The sequence below is a fragment of the Mya arenaria genome, chromosome 11 (assembly GCF_026914265.1).
Source record: "Mya arenaria isolate MELC-2E11 chromosome 11, ASM2691426v1".
NCBI lineage: Eukaryota > Metazoa > Mollusca > Bivalvia > Myida > Myidae > Mya > Mya arenaria.
Genome location: NC_069132.1, coordinates 44161169 through 44180419, shown reverse-complemented (window position 1 = coordinate 44180419; position 19251 = coordinate 44161169). Strand labels below are relative to the sequence as shown.

At 34.1% G+C, this 19251-nt stretch overlaps 1 pseudogene; it reads right to left on the bottom strand.

Moving 5' to 3' along the window:
* LOC128208562 (cleavage and polyadenylation specificity factor subunit 2-like) overlaps positions 1 to 1547 on the bottom strand; it is a 32171-nt pseudogene extending 30624 nt beyond the window's left edge.
* Positions 1548 to 19251: the final 17704 nt, after the last annotated feature.

The following is a 19251-nucleotide window of genomic DNA, read 5'->3' as shown; positions in this document are numbered from 1 at the left end:
CTCAACATCTGCAAGTTCAGTAAACAAGTTCTGACATGAACTTGTGTTTGTCAAGCACCCCTTACAATCGCATGCTTCGGTACAAGGTTGCTCATTCGAACAACAAACACAATCATCTTTGCATGAATTACAGCAACAACAAACCAAATCACTTAGCAATTCAGGGGCAGCTGCAGCCTGTGTCATCATCTGAGGAATAAAAAATCCTGAATGTGGATCAACAGTATAACCATAGTCCACTGGATCAGCCAATGGTGTTGGGGATAATGCACCTCTCCAGATCAACAATGGTACATACATCGAAGCAAGTGGAGCATGAAACTGTCATTGGTTGGAGGAAGTTTCCTTGGTTTTACTTTTGTTTTTGCAAGAACAAGATTTGTTCTTAAAACATTCAGTGATTTACAATTGTTTTGATCATACAACCAGCCAACAAAAACAACAGCTGCTGCCTTTGTCTGAGGTAAAAGTGTGGACTGAGCCCCAAGGTCTGCAAGATTACTGACGTGCTCTGCCAATTTGGTTATGACTTGGAAAGCTCTCTTTTTACCAATACCAAATAATGAAGAACATGTATCACAGCCCGTGATACAAAATACCGGTAACAATATTTGTGTAACTTCTGGCTGAAGAGATTCAACTGCGGAATGAACTAGAATATACCTTGTTCGATCAGAATACGCCACTTTACGACCCGTTTTGAAAAATATCTTTTCAACTCTCAACTGATCAAAATGATGTACAAGGAGAACAAACACGTCGGTGTCCGGACTAGCAACAACAATTGTATTTGCACCTAAATCAGATGCATGTGCAACATGAAATATCAGTCGAATATCTGCTTCCTCCTGGTCGGATGTTAGGCCACCAACAAATGCTACTGACAGACCGGTGACTTTTAAAGCCTTTGTACCCATACCACCAGCAACAAACAATGTCTCACCATTGACAAGAATATCATGGGTATGCAATGCAAGGTGTTCTGTATAAAGTTTAGTCAACTCACTTTTACTCTTAGTGCTGGTCAGTATACTTTTCCAGTCCCTGATCTGCATATTTGGTTGAATTGTAACTGGCGCATGGGAAAGAGTTTCACCCCGTTTTTGGCGCGTTTGGGCCTTCAAACTGTTAGTCATATACCTATCGAAAACCACATGGATGTGTTTGATACCATAACTGCTGGCTAATACACATCTCCAAAACTCTGAAGCCATTTCCGAGTAAGTGATTTGTCTATTTGATGAAGGTTGAAGCATTTGGACAATAGCATCAAAGACAATACAATCAGAAGCAGCTGGGATACTGTAAATAACCTCATCTTTAACAAGACCTTCAATTTTGTCTAGGAAGTCGGATTTCTTTGTCATTGTTATGGAACCTTCATCAGTGAACAAACTAAGAGGGACTGGGGCATTTTCAAATGATAAAACCCGTTGCAAAGACACCTTTTTGAATGTATTAATGGCTAAAAGCCGAAGATACATCTCCTCACAATTCATCTGAACAGATTTTGTGGCCGTTTGAACAACAGACTTAGACAGAGCCATGGTTTTTATTTTAACCCGTGCCATTGGATCAAAGAATGACTTTTTTTGTTGACTGGTCTTTTTCAACTATGAACCTCTCACTAACAAAGGTTTGCAGCAATCGTTTGCCTGTATCATGACAATTTAAAAGGCTCTCCTCCACCTCAAGCAGGGCTGCTGCTCCTGTAGCATTGTTTACTAGCTTTTCAGAGGGAGACGGAAGAGAAAACGGATCTATAAATGATTCATTCTCAAAAAGGGACAACATCTGACTCACTGCACTAGTGTATGCATTTGTATGGAATGGAGTGTCTGTGTGATGTTTTGTTGATGTGGTCCGTCTGCGGTTAGCTGAAAGAGAAATCTGTTGTTCAACACTTCATCAATCATGAGAATAGCCTGCAAAGCTCGGTCAAAGTCTTTGCCAGACAATATATGATCAGCTGTCAACTTTGTAAAAACATCAGACTCTACCATCAACTGTTTTAACCCCGCATCACCATATATGTTCCCTATCCCACCAAAAATACTGATCATGAAATGCATGCCATCTTCATAGGTATAACGCCCTCAAACTCACTCGGGTAGGCCCAGACAATTTCAAGGGCCTTTGTCAATAAACCCATATCAAACACAATTGGACAAATATGTTGTCCTAAAGCACCCATCTGTTCTTTTGTACGGACTAATGTGGTATACACAGTGTTAAGATCGGGGGAGCTAATATGATTGGGTTAAAAACAATGTCTGATGTTTGGACTAATGTGTCCTCCTGGATATTTGTCTGAAATACAGTCCATGGTGGTGGCTTGAAAGCTTGGTCATCACACATGTGGACCAGGTTGCTCCTGCTCATGTGGTACATAATTTCCTGCAAGCGAATGATCTTTGTAGACTGGCTTTCTGGTTTGCCTAATTCAGCTACATGATATCTCGCTTCAACTGCAACAAGATCACCACTACACCCAAGTAGCCTAGCATGTAACGCATGGTCATTTTTGGCTTCAGTCACTTTTTAAAGTTTGGTTATGAGTATAGAATTTTCATTTGTGGAGCCTTCCACTTTCGACCACTCATTTCTATGTTTGTTGCTACATCTTTTACTACAGATAAAACAGTTCTCTTTCCAATCAAATTCTTTTTTTTGTGATCTGGTTAATTTGTTTGTTGTGTTGTCATTTTGTTGCTGATCAATCATGCCATTGCTATTATAGCCGTTATAAAATGGGTGCAAAAACTTTGATCTGCATGCCTTATGGTAGTGAACTGCTATTTCATTGTTCCTTATCATAGACTCATACTCTACAAATTTCATCATTTCTGCCTTTACAAGTTGTAAGCAATGAATCAAACTTCTTTGGATTAACTGTAATTCTATTGCTCTGGAAACCTCTCTTACAAAAACAACATGTTTCTGGGCTGAATATTAATTTATTCTTTTTTGTAGTACATGGGACCGCCTCAGAAACGTTCATTATCAAACTTTCATACTGAAAATACAGTGGATATATTTGAAGGGATATAATTTACAGTTGCACGGTTTTTCATTTATAGAATAGATTTATTTGCATTTCAAGCATATATTGTAATATTTATACTTATTCAGCTGTCTTATAGTGAACATACATGTAAACAAATGTCTTTGAACCATTTTCACTCATAACATTATTGCGAATTATCAAAACAAATAGTCTAGGACACTCTCAATTCAACTTTTCAAGTTTCTGATCAAATAAATAAACAATCCATCCATCTCTTAAATATTTTAACATTTTATACATGACAAAAAACACTTACTATGTTTAAGAAGGAATAAATATTTAATATTCATTACAATTATACTCACTTTAGTGTCAAATGTTGAAAAAGAGGCATATGTTTACATGTTTTTAAATTTTCCCGCCGAAAAAACTTCCACGGTGCTGATGTAAATTCTATCCCTGGAAAATGATGTATAAATGGCTTTTAATTTATAAAATCCTGAAATTAATATGCTTTGATCAAACATAATTATAGATGGCAGTTTTGCAACTTAACAGTCTGTTCTCTCTAGTATATTCTGAGCTAAATCCTGACCTGGTCCGAATTTTAAACCACTTCAATTTACCCCACCCACCCCAAAACAGCTTTTGACAATTTATGACTTGGTGATAGATGGAAACAAATTTGTAAATTATGTATAAATGTTTATAGTTCTCTTTTAATCTAAGAAAAAGGTAAAGGGTGCAATAAATAAAAAGATACAAATTAAAATAGTACCCTCATATGCAAAATTCTGGCAAAATTTTCACTATTTATTATGAAATAATTGTAAATCTTTTATATTTTTACCAAGTTACATCCTGAAAAGACATAAACCATCTATATTTTTGCAAATGAGATGGAAAAAATGTAAAAATAAGATAACAAGTTCTATTAACAAGGCAAAAAAGAGCATAGCTGATTTTCAGATTTTGGCGGCCATCTTTGTCGGCCATCTTGGATTTTCTCGGCTCGCCGCCATTTATGCCAATTTATGCCGGCAGTCTGATAAACTTCAGACCTTCCCGGTTATTATGGTATATAACATGAAATGTAGCAAAGGGGGGTCCGGGTCCCTGTTTTCAAAAGTGCTGAAAGTCACCCTACCATTTGACGGCAAGTTAAGTATAAGATAAGGTTTAATGAGCATGTCCTTCAATTTCTAGTGTAGTATTCTTTAAGCCTTTGATCAAAATGTCATAGTAAAATGGCAGTTGGCATATTACTAATTTGCAAACATATTACAGGAAAGGTTAGCAGACTTAACGAATATGTTGTTTGTTTGTGAACTTTTATATTACCAAAACAGTTTGAGAAATGGTTTCAAGAAGTTTAACATACAATGAAAAATAACAACGAGCTGGTTAATACGGAAGCATGGGTGCATAATTCATTTTTAATGGAAAGCATCATATTTCGATTGCTACTTACTTGGACCTTGTATTCCCGCGTTTAAGCAGCTCCTTATGGCATAAAGTGTCATAATAAAATGCTTAGGTCTGTATTTTTATTTCAAGCCTGTCTTCATGGGTTAACAATTCGCTTTTGCTTTTACGACTCCTATCATAGAAAAAATGTTTGCCCTCACAGACCAGTTCGAAATAAATATTAACACATAAATAAATGGCTCATGGCATCAACAGTAATTTAAACAACTATAAAACAGGAAACAAGGGATCATGCGTAGCAATCATAAGAAATTGATGCATTGTATTTCAATTACCGAATTTGATATACACAAACACACATTTTTCCGTAGATTGTTGCAGAGGGTGGTGTCACATTAGAGTGCAATCGCGAATATTTTAGAATTTCAGTAAAGTAACGAAACGATATGTTCAGAGAGTTACTAGTTTAAAGGGCATGTATGTTTATTTAACGGTAAAACCTGGAAATAAGGGGCCTACTGCAGACATAATTTAATGTCACACTCGCCAATCGGCGACAAAACTCAGCATATCAAACAATGGTCCTTTACCATTGTTGCCAGGCTCTATTATACATTTTGGAATACGGGGAATATCCAATCTGCTTCAAAAACCAACACAAAAAGCTACAAGATGCCAAATCAATGCACTAAGTGTGAATGTCCTACAGAATTTAAATAAATTGATCATGAGAATACAACTACTTTTTGACATGTGCAACCATAGAATTTGCATACAGATATTTCCATTTAATGGCCCTCCCGGAAGAATGGAGTGGTAGGGTTTCAAACCAACGACGACTTCAATATTGAATACATATTACAGAAATGCAAGTGACTTCACAAATTTCCACGGCAGTGTGCCATATAGATAATGGACTTAATTGACATTACTTTATCAAACATGTTCATGCTTATTGAAAGCTTATGTGATATAAGCGATATAAGTTTGTATAAATGATGACTTATAAAACGATGGGATGCATTGTTTAGTATGTAACGTTTTTTAGCATGTTCCAAAAACCCTAAAATCATATTTATTCAATTAAGAGTTTTTTTAAGTGGTATAAAAATGAAAAAAAATGACAAGGATGAAATAAAAGTGAAATCACCACGAAGGTACAGTCACGGAAACGGGATGAAAACAATTTGCTATTAAAAACACACGGCATTCACTGCAAGATGATTGGTGGCTGAAAAGTGATAACTTGGTGGTTTTATCCTTTTCATAATTAACTAATTGTGTTTATAGTATTGCTTGAATGAAAAAGGAAGATTTTGTTCTTGAAAGCAAATTTTAAATAAACACAATGACATTTAGCTGCTTGATCAAACAGGGCCCATTTAAATAGCAATTAAAATATTATGACTTGCATTGTTTACCCATTAGAAATACACGAAGTCAAACACAGAACCTACTTTTTTAAAGATAGTTTCAGAGGGTTTCTACATACGAAAGCACTTGAATCGCAATCAAAAGTATTTTAGAACCTCAGCAAAGTCACTTAAAATTATTCTCACGTATGCTTATATTCCAGTAGGTGTGTACACTTTTTTAAAGGTGACTCATGTATATTCCTTCATAACGTCGATCCGAATGAACAGTTAAATCTACTATGAAATTCTTGAAGAAGAATAAATCAATATCAATAAAATAGGCACTTTTTGGAATATCCTGGGTATGATGATACACACAAACACATCAGGAGCTGCAATGCAATTTGTGGTGATTTTTTTTTTAATTTTAGCTTATTCTCATAATATATCAAAAATACCCTAAAGGAATATATATTTTCTTAGGAGTTACGTAAGTAAGTAGTAACGTCTGCTTGGTTCATTCACCAGCAATCTAATGTTTTAATTTCCATAAGGTCTTAAAACATATAATATGGTGCATCCTCTCTTACACACATGGATAACTACCTACATACTAGAGACAAACGTATTCCAAGAGAGCTGACAGTCTGGGTGCCCCAACCAGTTTGCAAACGTTGTATATATAATAATAATTTGGAAAACTACTAATAGGCCGCGCTGTTTCAAAATCTAAAGCAACACAAGGCAGTATAACACAATTCAACGTCAAAACATCCAAAATATAAATTCATCCTGAAACTACAAGAAAAGGAGGAAATTATATTACAAATGGATGGTATACGAATGACAGTAATAGCTATAGAACGATTTTTAGGCAGATTTTAATCTGTCCTGTCTTTCAAATTGGATAACAAACTGCATTGAATGCAGGACGGTTCCTGACTAATAAGTGGTTATTACTAATGTGATTATTTTTACATTTCCAGTGAATTACTTTTATTTTTGTGAGTCTTTGAAGCAAAAAGAAAACGTTTACTCTTAAAGATAACAAGGAAATAAATACATACTCATAAACATATTGCTAATAACAAATACAGTCAACAGCAGCTGTTTCAATAAAGGATAGCAAGGTCCCATTAAGTAACAATCAAAAGATTATGATGTCTTGTCTTTCCAATAAAAACGGTCATGAAACACCCAATTTTCTGTAGATTATTAGAGAGGTTTAGTGCATGTGGAACCTCTTGAAGCTCATTCGCAAGTACTTTAGACCCTCAGCAAAGAATAGGTTGAACAAAACAAAGATCCCGTCAGTTAGATTATCTTTCCGCCTGGAATGCAGTGTTGTGCAGTAGGATCGACAGTTAGGCTTACATTCAAAAACATGTGTCTTACCACTTGATCAATAGGTTGAGGGTCCACCACTATAGACTATACAGTGAGCCGATTGTTCAGAAGTCAAAGTAATCATTATAATTAACGACACCATTGTTAACCTTTAAAGGTGAAATATTTTATGTTGGGCTCCCATATTTTATTATAAACAAATACAGCTAAACAGACGCGTACAAGTGTGTTAAAAATCAACAGATGTGTTCCATTAAACTTCCAACTCAGTAAAGATTTGAAAGTTAGCAAATATGACATAAACAATGTTGTTAACATTAGCAAAATTAAGTAAATTAATAATAGGGCCAATTAAATTATTTTAAATGCATGTACTATGGGAATAGGATAACAATGATTTCAACGTTAGCTGTTGTATTGATGAGTATATTAATAAAATTAAATGAAAGGACGTCAATTAGGAACTACAATAAAATAAACTTACGATAATCTATCATGGTTCTTTGTAAAAGACGTCTTAAATTGGACTTTAATCATGATAAGTCTGAGCTATTTTTTTCATTCATCTTTTAATCAAACTCATCACAGTTTTCACTCTCTGAAGAAGAAAAAACATTTATCAAGTTAAAAGGAATAATCTGTAATAGAGTCCAAAAGCAAAAATTATTGGCAAAGGCAAATGGTAGACATAACAAATTCACGCTTCTGTCTAAGCAACAAAATCATACAAAAATACTTATTGTGTTTTCATCTTAATTTCTGTACTAAAACACCAGACCCAAATGCCACAAAAATACATAAGTCAAATCTCAATAACTTTACCACATAACATCAAAATTAATCATAAAACGGATGCTTTTACCTTTTTTAAAAGCATGTTTTCTTATTAAATATAGAACTTACTTCAAGATTCCGAGGAAAACTCATTATACAGCGAAAAAAGGAAATGAGTAGTCAACTCATTGCTTTTAAAAAATACAAATTACTCAAGTCTACAATGTGCTCTAGAATTAGTTATCTTTGAAATACATGTATGAATAAAATATTATTATCAACGCATTATATAAAAAATACGTCTTAAAATAGTAAAATCATACCAGATATTGAATCATTCTATGTTTTTGATGTGTAAAATCCGTTGAGATTGAGTATTTTTGTGATGTATTCAATTTCACAGTGCTACATGAGGGATTGGCTAACATATAATATATAAGTTAGGTAAAACACAACCTTTTAGGCATGACTCAAGGTTAAAGTTCTTGAACAGTCTGCCTCCAAAAATAACCCTCCTTTTACAAATACATAAATTGAATACAGGTCATTTATAGAAGAATGTCTAAGAGATTAAAGAAAACTGAATTCAATTCCTTAGGATTGGAATTTGAGAAAGTGATAAAATGTTCACATCAGGGTGTTAAGCAACTTGAAATGAGCCAGTACTGAAAGGGTTTTTAGAGAAATCAAATTGAAGAGACTACTGTACATGAAATTTGATAAACATTAGAAATAGGTATCACACTAAGTCATGACAAAAATGTTTTTCTTAAGTAAATTAAAAACCATAACCGTTTAAATGTGGAATAATTATGAAAACATTAAAATCGCCATTTACTCAACTACACTTAATGCATTCAAAACTCAAGTACATAGAATAATCAATGACTAAGGCATTTAAACATAATTGTAGAGTGAAGAAGAAAGATATACTCAAGAAAACTAGAATCCTGCAAATCTACTGATTGCATATCAAATTTGAAGACTCTATACCAAGTCATTTAAAAGTTAATGAATGGAAGAGAAATGATTACAAAGCATGGATGACACAAAACTGGGCTGATGTTAAAATAATACAAGGCTCCGGCTTATGCCCTACATATGGCGTCAAAAGTGCTAATGTGTAATTAGTTTTAAATGTCTTCACTTTGTAAACAAGTTGCCATGATATGAAAGCATGGCAGCTCAAATATTACTTCATGTCTTCTTTTTGGAATGGATGGGAATTACAATTTTGTGCCAAGAGTAAATATTTACATTTTCTATATCATTAAATTTCTTTTAAAATGAACCTGTTCATCATTTGTGACCTCTGTAAACAGATGTTCACAAGAAAGACCCGGGTCGTGCATAGTTATGTAGAACATGATTAAAATATATCAATAGCTTTCTTGATATTTTTACAACCAAAACCAGTATTACTACAAAAATATAAAGTAATATAAAGGAAATAATGTTAATGTAAGAATTGATTTTTAGTGTATTCATGCAGTATGAAAGCTCTGCCAAATTCTGCAAATCTTCAAATAAGCACTAGCGCACTTCATGGATTTGCCAAATCTCCATCGAGTATTCATACTGCATGAACACACATAAGAATAAATTCTTAAATGAACACAAAAAGCTCTTTCTGCCTACAACTGCTAAGAAATGAATGTTCCGACAATCCCAAGCAAAAAAGATTGTAACTCTTTGGTGTTCATTTCAGGAAATATGTTTCCTCGATTACACAGAGATATGGATAATAGACTACACCTACTGTCTAATGTTGTTGTTGTTGTTTTTTTGTTTTTATTTCGTCCACCTTCCAATCCTGAACTGCCTGCCTTTCAACTACACACACTGGCTTCGCTGGTCATCACAGCGTCTGGTTGTACTTCGGAAGGTCACTTGGCTGTTTGGGTACTACCAGGTTGTCAACTTGGCTTCCCTTGCACAGCATTGGTCTGGTTCCCCTTAAAGCGAATTGAATTTCTTCCCCGGAAGTATTCATCGTGTAGAGTGTCCCCTGGTACTGCTATTCCAGGGGTAGTTTTTCATTCACCTGTTCAAGGAGGCGTCAATCCTCATAGTACTTCAGATGACCGATATGTTGTTATCTTCCCCCACTTGTCCATCCAAAGCTCTTTTGGTCGTGTCACAGGTCGGCTGAGGGTCGTTTTCATATAACCCACAGGCAGTTTTTTATTGATAGGCAGGTTTTACTATTCCGGTGGGATGGGAAATACCAGATGTTATTTTAGAAAAATGCTAGGCTAGACCCGGTTTTGAGCCACACTCCTCTTGCATACTTAATTCTTACTTAAAGATCAACTAATCCACCTGTTATTCTTATTATTGCTGTAGGTTTTTGAACATAGTAGAGTTGTATTTTCTATCATGAGAGGTACTCCATTATTAAATTATTATTGAACTGTGTTTATATACAACGACCACCCAATTTCACAACACTTACAACAGTTTTAGGTCTGTTTCAAATGAGTGTCACATTTTTCCTTCCTGGACTCGGAACATTATATAGTGCAAATTGAATCATTACAGTTGATTGTTCTTTAATGGTTCAATTCTTAAAGAAGCATTGGCAATTACAAAGAAATGAAAAGGAAGTTGCTTGTTTAAATATACAACTACTACAGGCAAAGTGATAAGTGCATCATAAAACTCATTGGAGAAAATAATACAGTTAACAAGAATTCCACAAATTGAACAAGTCGAATATGTTGACAGGTGGGAATGTCTACTATTTCGAAGAATAAATTTGTTTAATTATGCACAAATCCCCCCAACCATAAAAAAATAATAATAATAAAACCCGCCAAACTATCGCTAATGTTTTTTATTTGAACATACATCAAATGTTGTTGTTTTTTTGCTTTGATCATAAGTCAAATTAGTTAAGCATAATAATGAATTACAATTAATATATTTCTGTTGTAAATCTATCTAGACATAATCACTTTAAAGAGGCACACTTACTCCCAAATGCGAGGCACTCTTACTACCAAAGAAGATTTACCATAGTTGATTGTTTAAATTTAACGAAAAGGATGGATAAACATTGAAAATAATGGTTCTTATGAAGGAACCATACTTAATTTGAAAGAAAAATATTATTTTATCAGTCATTTAATATATGTGCGTTTTCAGCTATTAAATACACGGTTACAATCTTATCAGTAAATAATATTTTCTATAAATGCATTATTGAGTAAGTAATTCAAAATTTATGTTTGTTATACATGTGTATGTATTGATTTTAAATAAGAGTGTCAATTTAAACATAAAGATATAGCTTTTAACTGTTATTGTTGAGAAGTTCAAGAATATACCTGGTGTGGCCCGTGTCAGTGTTTCTCCAATTTTAGTCCTGAAGTGAAGGCAATAAATTATTTTAGATTATGACCCCTGGCCTTTCTGAGCCCTGGGGGGGGGGGGGGGTCCAATCCATTTAGGGAAAAACACAACAATACATTGATCTAACACAACAAGATGGCCTTGGAGCAACCGCCAATGCGTGTTGTTGTTTTTTGAATTGAACTCATCAGTTATTAAGGCCACACTTATGGGCTTTGCTGATCATGCATATTTTCTATGGCAGCATGTGTACCAACTTTCATTTGAAATTTATAGACAATATGTTTGAGTTTTAGCTAAGGTTAACGTTTTTGCACAATGACGCCGCAGACAGTAACGAAACCAAAGATATCACAATACTCCGACATTTTTAAAACGGACGAGCCATTAAACACTACCATGGGACATTTGATTTGGGCTAGTATTAAAATAAAAGCAGATTAACTTTACAAAATGTGAAAATTATCATAATTCAATACAATGAGGTTAATTTAAACATATTGTTTTTAGTATATATATCATCCATTAGACTGCAGCATTATAACCATGGTATACAACGTTATAATTAAAACTTTGAGCAGGTATAAGTAAATGCTTTTACAACATATAAGGTCACGTTATAGTAGGAAGTTGTTTACATTAGTTAGCGCATTTAATATGTGTATTTTCCTTCTTAAAAATATTTGGGGTTAAAATAAAGGAACAATTGAACAATATTTTTTTTTAAATATTGTTCTGGTATTATTTTTCATTACTAATGACAATAAATTGATTGCGGAGAATTGGAAGCTGAAAATTCGTCTGCAGCACAGAGTCAACATGGCGGGTGGTTTGTCATATTTCGACATGTTTAAAGATCTTTTTGGTAGTTTTGAGTTGTTTGCGCCGGAATTGAGTGACGAAACTGCTGCTGCTGCTGCTGCTGCTGCTGAGATTCCTCCAGTAATTGAAGAACTGATGAATATTTTAATGATTTACATGAAGTTACAAACAAGAGACCTAAGAGGGCCTATGCTCTACTGGCATCGCTCTTGTGGTCATCTTCAATACAGAGCATGTACGTTTGCGTAAAAGGAAGCAAATATATAGTTCACTTTTTGTGCTTGAGTTAGTTGAAAACGCTGCACGTTCAACATCTGAGGACAGAAAGTGTTCTAAGCAGATTAGTTGAACTAGCATGAACTATTTTAATATGTGCCAAATAAAAGTAATCTGAGGGTAAAACATATTTGCTTTCAAAACTGTACTCATTTCTGTAGCTTTAAAAATAAAAAGTTGGTCAAAAGATCAAAGTCAAGGACATTCGAGGACAACATTGATGCTCGTTTGCAAAACTGTACACATGGTCATAATTTCATTGTTGTACCTTTTAAAAATTAAAAAGTAAGTCAAAAGGATTGGGGCCAGATTTTGCCCAAGGGGCATAATTTCAAATGTTTTGCTCATATGATGCTTCACAACAAATATCAAATTTATGGGCCTTGTGGTTTGAAACAAGAATGTTTTGAAAATATTTCTTAAATAATTCTCTAGGAATCGTGTGACCCCCGGGACAGTGCCAGTTTTGACCCAAGGGGCATAATTTAAACAACCATGGTAGTGGACCACTAAATTAAGCCTTGTTCAAAATAGCAAGGATCTGCATAGCTGTTTCAGACAAAAAGGTTTTTAACATTTCCCAATTTAAGTATACCAAACTTGTGAACCCGGGGGCGTGGCCAGTAATGACCCCAGGGGCATAATTTGAACAAGCAATTGTGACTTTACATGTAAACTTGTCTAAAAACACACTTCGCTCATGTAGACTTGGCTAAAAATAGACTTTAAAAATATAGCATTTTTTTTATATTTCCGAGACCCATTATCTAGGCATGCATGGGCATATCTGGCTGGTTTTAGAAAGGAACCGCGCGCTAATGGATATCTAAAAACTGTACAAGTTTCATCGAGATGCAATCAAATCTGAAGACTGTATCGTGTTCACAAGCAATTGTTTACAGACGCACGGACGCACATACTACGTACACATTACCATCGCATAAGCTCTTCTGGCCTTTGGCCAGTAGAGCTAATAAAAATGAGAGTGAAAATGAAAGTTTAGATCTAGGTCAACAGCTTAATGAAAGTAATAACATGCCAATCACTCATGTATATAAACAACAGGGCAGTAGGTTCAATGGTAAAAATATTGTCTTAGGCAAGGAATAATGGAAGATACATTTCAGAGTTTAGACAAGTCACCTTTACGTAAATATCATACCTGAAAAGTGCTGCTAATCCGTTTCGGAATGGTAAAAAATGAGGAGTCAGCAGCCATTACTGGTCTCATTGTTACCAAACTTAGCCCCACGTGTCGCCAAGTCACGATGTATTCATATGCGCGGGAAGGCTACATGCTACTTGGAATTATCGAGTGATGAATTGCGGTTCGTGGATTACAGCAAAATAAAAATTATCTTTTAATTTTTATAGTTGTAATTATAAGTATTGAATATTATTTTTCGGCGTTTCATTGATGTATGAAGTGTCTGAAAAATTACACCTTATTTATACACCGAAATGTTCAATTCCTAAATAAACGGGACAATATACAATATATATATATATATATTTATCATAATTCGAATGAAAGTAAAACATAAGTTAAAACTTTTAAATAATCTAGAAATAAGCGACACTTCATGCGATTAAACGTTTCATACACATAAGGTTGATATCAGGTGCGTACTCGTCGTATGTCTGCCTAATTCAGTAATCTGAGCATAACGCTAATCGCTATACATGTACACTGTGGTTCTTAATGTAAAAACACTAAAGACATGTATGCGCGTGTATATGTAGCGAGTTTTAAGTACAGGGCTTTCCCTTGACAAAGGGAGATAACCACTGCGTCTGACAGGCGACCAGGCGCCTTGACAAAAACACGCGTAGGACAGCGCACTCGACTATACGCCGCTTTGTCTTAGAACTGAATACAATAATGATGTAATATTTGCATGTCAAAAAATGATAACAAGAAACGCCGCAATGCAACGAAGCCAGGTGATCAATGATGACAGAAGAACTTCAGCCATCTTTGTAAGATTCAGTTTCAACATTTCTCTTTTAGTGACCTTGAACATAGGGGGCCCCAAATGCAATCCCATGTAAATCCTCAATAAACTCTCTCTACGTACCAAGTTCGGTCACAATTTGTCAACCCTTACTAAAAGTATTCCGTACAAAAGTGTTATCTTTATTTCCTTTAATTCTGACCATTACTTCCGCGGCGTCAAACACAATTCCATGAAATGAGTCTATACGCTGTTCTATATACCAAGTTTGGTCGCAATATGTCAACACTGACTTAAGTCATTCAATACCAACCATTTTTCTTTTTCTAAGTGGCAGAGACCTTGTAACTCTTCCAATATATCAAGTTGGGTCCCTATATGGCAAACCTAACTGCAATTATTCGACAGTGAGCTTGACGCTTCCCTCCCGCCGGACTGCCGGAACAACAACGTACGTACTTCTAATTAACAGGTTTTGTAAAAAAAATCTGAATATCTGCCTTGTCTATAAAAGGCCATAATTAGTATTTATGGTTAATATAGAGTTATGTAACTTAATTCTATGATGGCTACTGTGTAAGAAATAAAGGCAATTTAAGAAAAACAGTATTTGAGATCTGAGCTAAAACCCAAACTTAAAGAAAACGTTTTAAGTCGATCAAGGGCCATAATTTGTTTCTTGATATTATGGAGTAATGTAATCTTATTGTGTGATGGCCGTAAATCTGTGTGTATTAAAGTATTAAGTCCATTAGAGAAAGGATATTGAAGTAATTTATCAAAACACAAACTTGCTCTTAAACTTGACCAAACACAATGTGTCATAAAACTTTAACGTAAGTGTTTAAGTCACTCAGGGCCATAATTTGTGTTTAGGGTTAAATGGTGTTAAATAACCTAATTGAAAGATGGTCGTTAAATATTATGTGCTGTATGAAGTAAATTGAATAAATTGAATAAATTGAATTTCTTACAATCTAAAAAATATCCATAATCGCTTTTTGATCGAAAACTAAAGACACGTTTCCCTATAGACGCGGCTTAATAATGAAGGGAAATAGAAACGAATTTAAACGCAAACTTATCATGTTTCTCTTCGAATAATATCAAATACGCTAATGCGAGGTAGAAGCTACACTTTAGCTTAAATATGTATGCATACGTTTTTATATATGAGGTGTATATGATGCAATCCTTTAAAGTACAGTTTCAGAGCTATATTAATTGTTAAAAAACGGCACACTTTTGGAGAAATCGTCTTAAATTATTTGATTTATTTAAATGACTATGTCGGCAGAAGACTCGGTAGTGCTGTACCAATTGGTTTTGTCAATGAATATTTCAAATGAAAATGAGACTGTCATTTTCCATTTTTCTTTTGTTTCCAATGGTTCCCCTTCAATTATTGTACTAAAAGAATACTTGATATATGGGTGGCAATCTGTATAATGGCATCCCTCAGGGGAACGTTGCCTCAACCAAATGTGTCATTTTTTTCTAACCAGTGTCAGAAGTTTAGCCGAAAGATATGAACCAATTAGCATCACATTAAAATCTCAGGGGAGCCTTATATTTTCCGGATCTTTCTAATGGGCATTCCCTTACTGGACATTACCGACCTACTACGACAATTAAAGACACTGATCGATTGAAATCGAAATAAAGTACTCGTTTGATTCCCATTCCATGTGTTACATGTCATAAGTTACCTGGATAACACATTTTAATGACTCCTCGTTAACTATGCTAAATAACTTGTTAACCAAAAACCAGATCATGAGAACAGATATTAAAACATATTAAATGTTATTGTTTGACAAAAATATCACATGTTTAAATTTATCATAAAAAACATGAATAACATCTCATTAACATTGCTCTATTATTTGGAAAATAAGAAACATACAGATCTTATGACGATTTACACGTAATTGCAAAAAATGATATTTTGAGTAAAATACGAACACTTCAAATATTATGATCTATCTCTGCAAGGAATAATTCCAGGTAGCTTTTATATTCCTCATTGAACGGTTGATAATTGTTAAAAAAGTTTGGTGTTTGAGGTAATTTTATTCCTCCCACCTCAGATAAATAGATCCAATAATTTAACCATGCTAGAAATTCTTATCTTGTCTACGGGCGAAGATAAAATGCCCGAATTGAACTCATTTTTTAATGGTCGCCACATTGTAATTACCTCCCTTGTTGAAGACTGTCGTCTGTAGCATCATGGAAACCTTGTCTTGTGGCAATATTTAGACCGCTGATTAATTATTTCTCGCTTCAAATGTCACCATAGAACAGTTTCCACGCACCTTTCAAGAAATAATGCTTCACCCTCCTTAGAACTATTTAAAGACCGATTTGACTAATAACATAATCTGAATCACTGCGCGCATATCCATGACAACCAAGAATTATCGCATTTCCATACGCAATTATTTTCACTAAGAACAAAGAGTTCCAGCAAAAAAATACATTTTTACTTAATTTTGTTTAACTGAGGTGAAAAAGCATCTACCATAGCCGCTCGTGTAAGATAGGTTCATCCCGACCCTCGCGCAGGGTGATTTGCGGAAACTCGGTAAACCTTGTTTCCACAAAACAACCTACGCTCGGGTCGGAATGAACCTATCTTATACTCTCGGCCATGAAAGATACTTATAGTCTATGATTGTTTCATATTCGTAATCACAGTTTTTATGTTCGTGTTGTTCAATCCCAAGGCCTGTTAATTAGATATGAAACAATCAGTTGTTATTTAGAATTCAATGAACTGAATAGATATTCTTCCCCAGTGGCCATAGATATTATTTTCTTATTCTCAAACATATAGGTCCGACTTGTTTACCGAATGAACATCCTGGAATAATAATGTTCACTAGAATACACTGCATAATTAACTGTCATGAGCTTGATGAACCACGAGAACGTCACCTCATTGACAACGTTGTTGGGTGGACAATAATTGTCCATAGTGATGAAAGGTATAGATGATATTTCTAGAATTTCCGTGTTAAAAAGAAACACAGAAAGCAATATTTTCTGTTATTACGTCTGATATTAAATTTGATATAACTCAGAAATTTAACATGCTTTCTGTTTGTTCAATACTATGATATAAGAACAATTTCAATTTAATTCACATCTTGCGCGAAAAGCAATATCCGAAATATTGAAGGCTATAAAACTTTTATAAAAACGCGTAAGAGAAGTGAACTGTGGAATAAATACCATGATAATTAAGAATAGCGATGCAAACTCATTTATTTATATACACGTGTGTGCTCCTTTGTCATTAGTTAATATGTATTTAATTAATCTGAAATGTATGAAATGGTATGTCCATCGAACTAGTAAAGATAGCGGTTGCAAATTAACTTCTGTTTTGCTAATGTTTTATACATGCTATATACTATTTTTCGCATTGCATATGTAAAAATTCAATATATTTTTACAAATGATATTAGTCCTATACTTACCAAAGAATAATGTATCATATTGAGTGATGTACCCTTAAAGCAATATTCGAGAAAAAATAATCTGTATTCATCTTTGTTCAGAGGGCATTAACCGCATACTAATTACAGTGAAATTTTCAATTGTTATGTTATTCAGAAAAGGAATTACTGCTATTTCTGCAGAAAGACAATTACTTTGCTTACTTTGTTTCGAATAATAACAAAACAAAATCATTTTTCAAATTTTAATTTAGAAAATAAGGACGGTGAAAAATGCAAACAAATATCGAAGCAATTTTTACTTAATGTTAGTCTAATGTATTTAGGAGATCTCAATTGCTCCATACATTAATGTGATTTATTCGTCATTTAAGAGTTGTCTGATTACATGACATGACCGATGGAACATTCCAAAAGAATGTAAAAAAATATGCACATCATCTGTCAGTCTTTCCTTTACCTTGAAATAAAGCGGTGCTAACTGTTTGATAAATGTCCCTCCAACAGGATTAGTCTGGTCAAGATGGCATATAACAGCTGCTAAACCGGCGATTTTAGTCGCCACAGACATCATTACCATTAGTTTTACAACATAATTTTTGTTAACGGATTTTATGGAGAGCTGCTAAAATGTCTACAAAAGCTAAACATTCCTGACAACTAAGACGAATTGAGACAGGCATACGGTTAATAGAAAATATCCTTTCTTGCATATGATGGTAAAATTGGATATAGAAGACATAAAGTTCCGAGATACACTAAAGGCGTCTTTTGATATGTATTTGCAAAACACACAGCAATAAGGAAAATGGTTTAAATTACTCTGAATATAATTAAGAAAACTTGAAACCACGAGGGTTAACTGGATTATACTCAAATTATATATCAAACGTTTCTTGTTTTTTCCTGAATTGTCTCCTTTTTAGATATGGATAGACTGGTATAAACTTTATTTTTGTCAATGTTCCAGTTGATTAAATTGTATTGTGTGGCGTCGAAAAGCGGTATTTATTAAATACTTTATACGTTAAAAGGCGAATGAGAATTCATGGAAATTTATTTTTAGTAAATTTCCTAATATTATTTCATCTGAATTCGTTTTGGCATTCGCATATGGCATGTGCATTCAATATTTGTAGAAATGTGATTAAACAAATTAAAACAACAACCATAAAATGATTGCTTCCATCCGGTTGTATGTCACCAGTGCTGTTGACCTAGCTCTGATCCCTGTTACTGACACATGCGTATATCCTAGATATTAACTGATGCCCTCGTAAAAGGAAGATACAAACCCTGAAGCAGGTTCAACAATAACAAATCAAACAACCACCAAATCAATTATTTTAATCCGGTCTAAAGCGTTTTTTCAAACAAAAGTTTTAATTGTTACCAATTCATCACGTTTAAGATGGCTTTGCTAAATACATTTTAAGGATTGTTTTATTTCCTACACTAATATAGGAGGT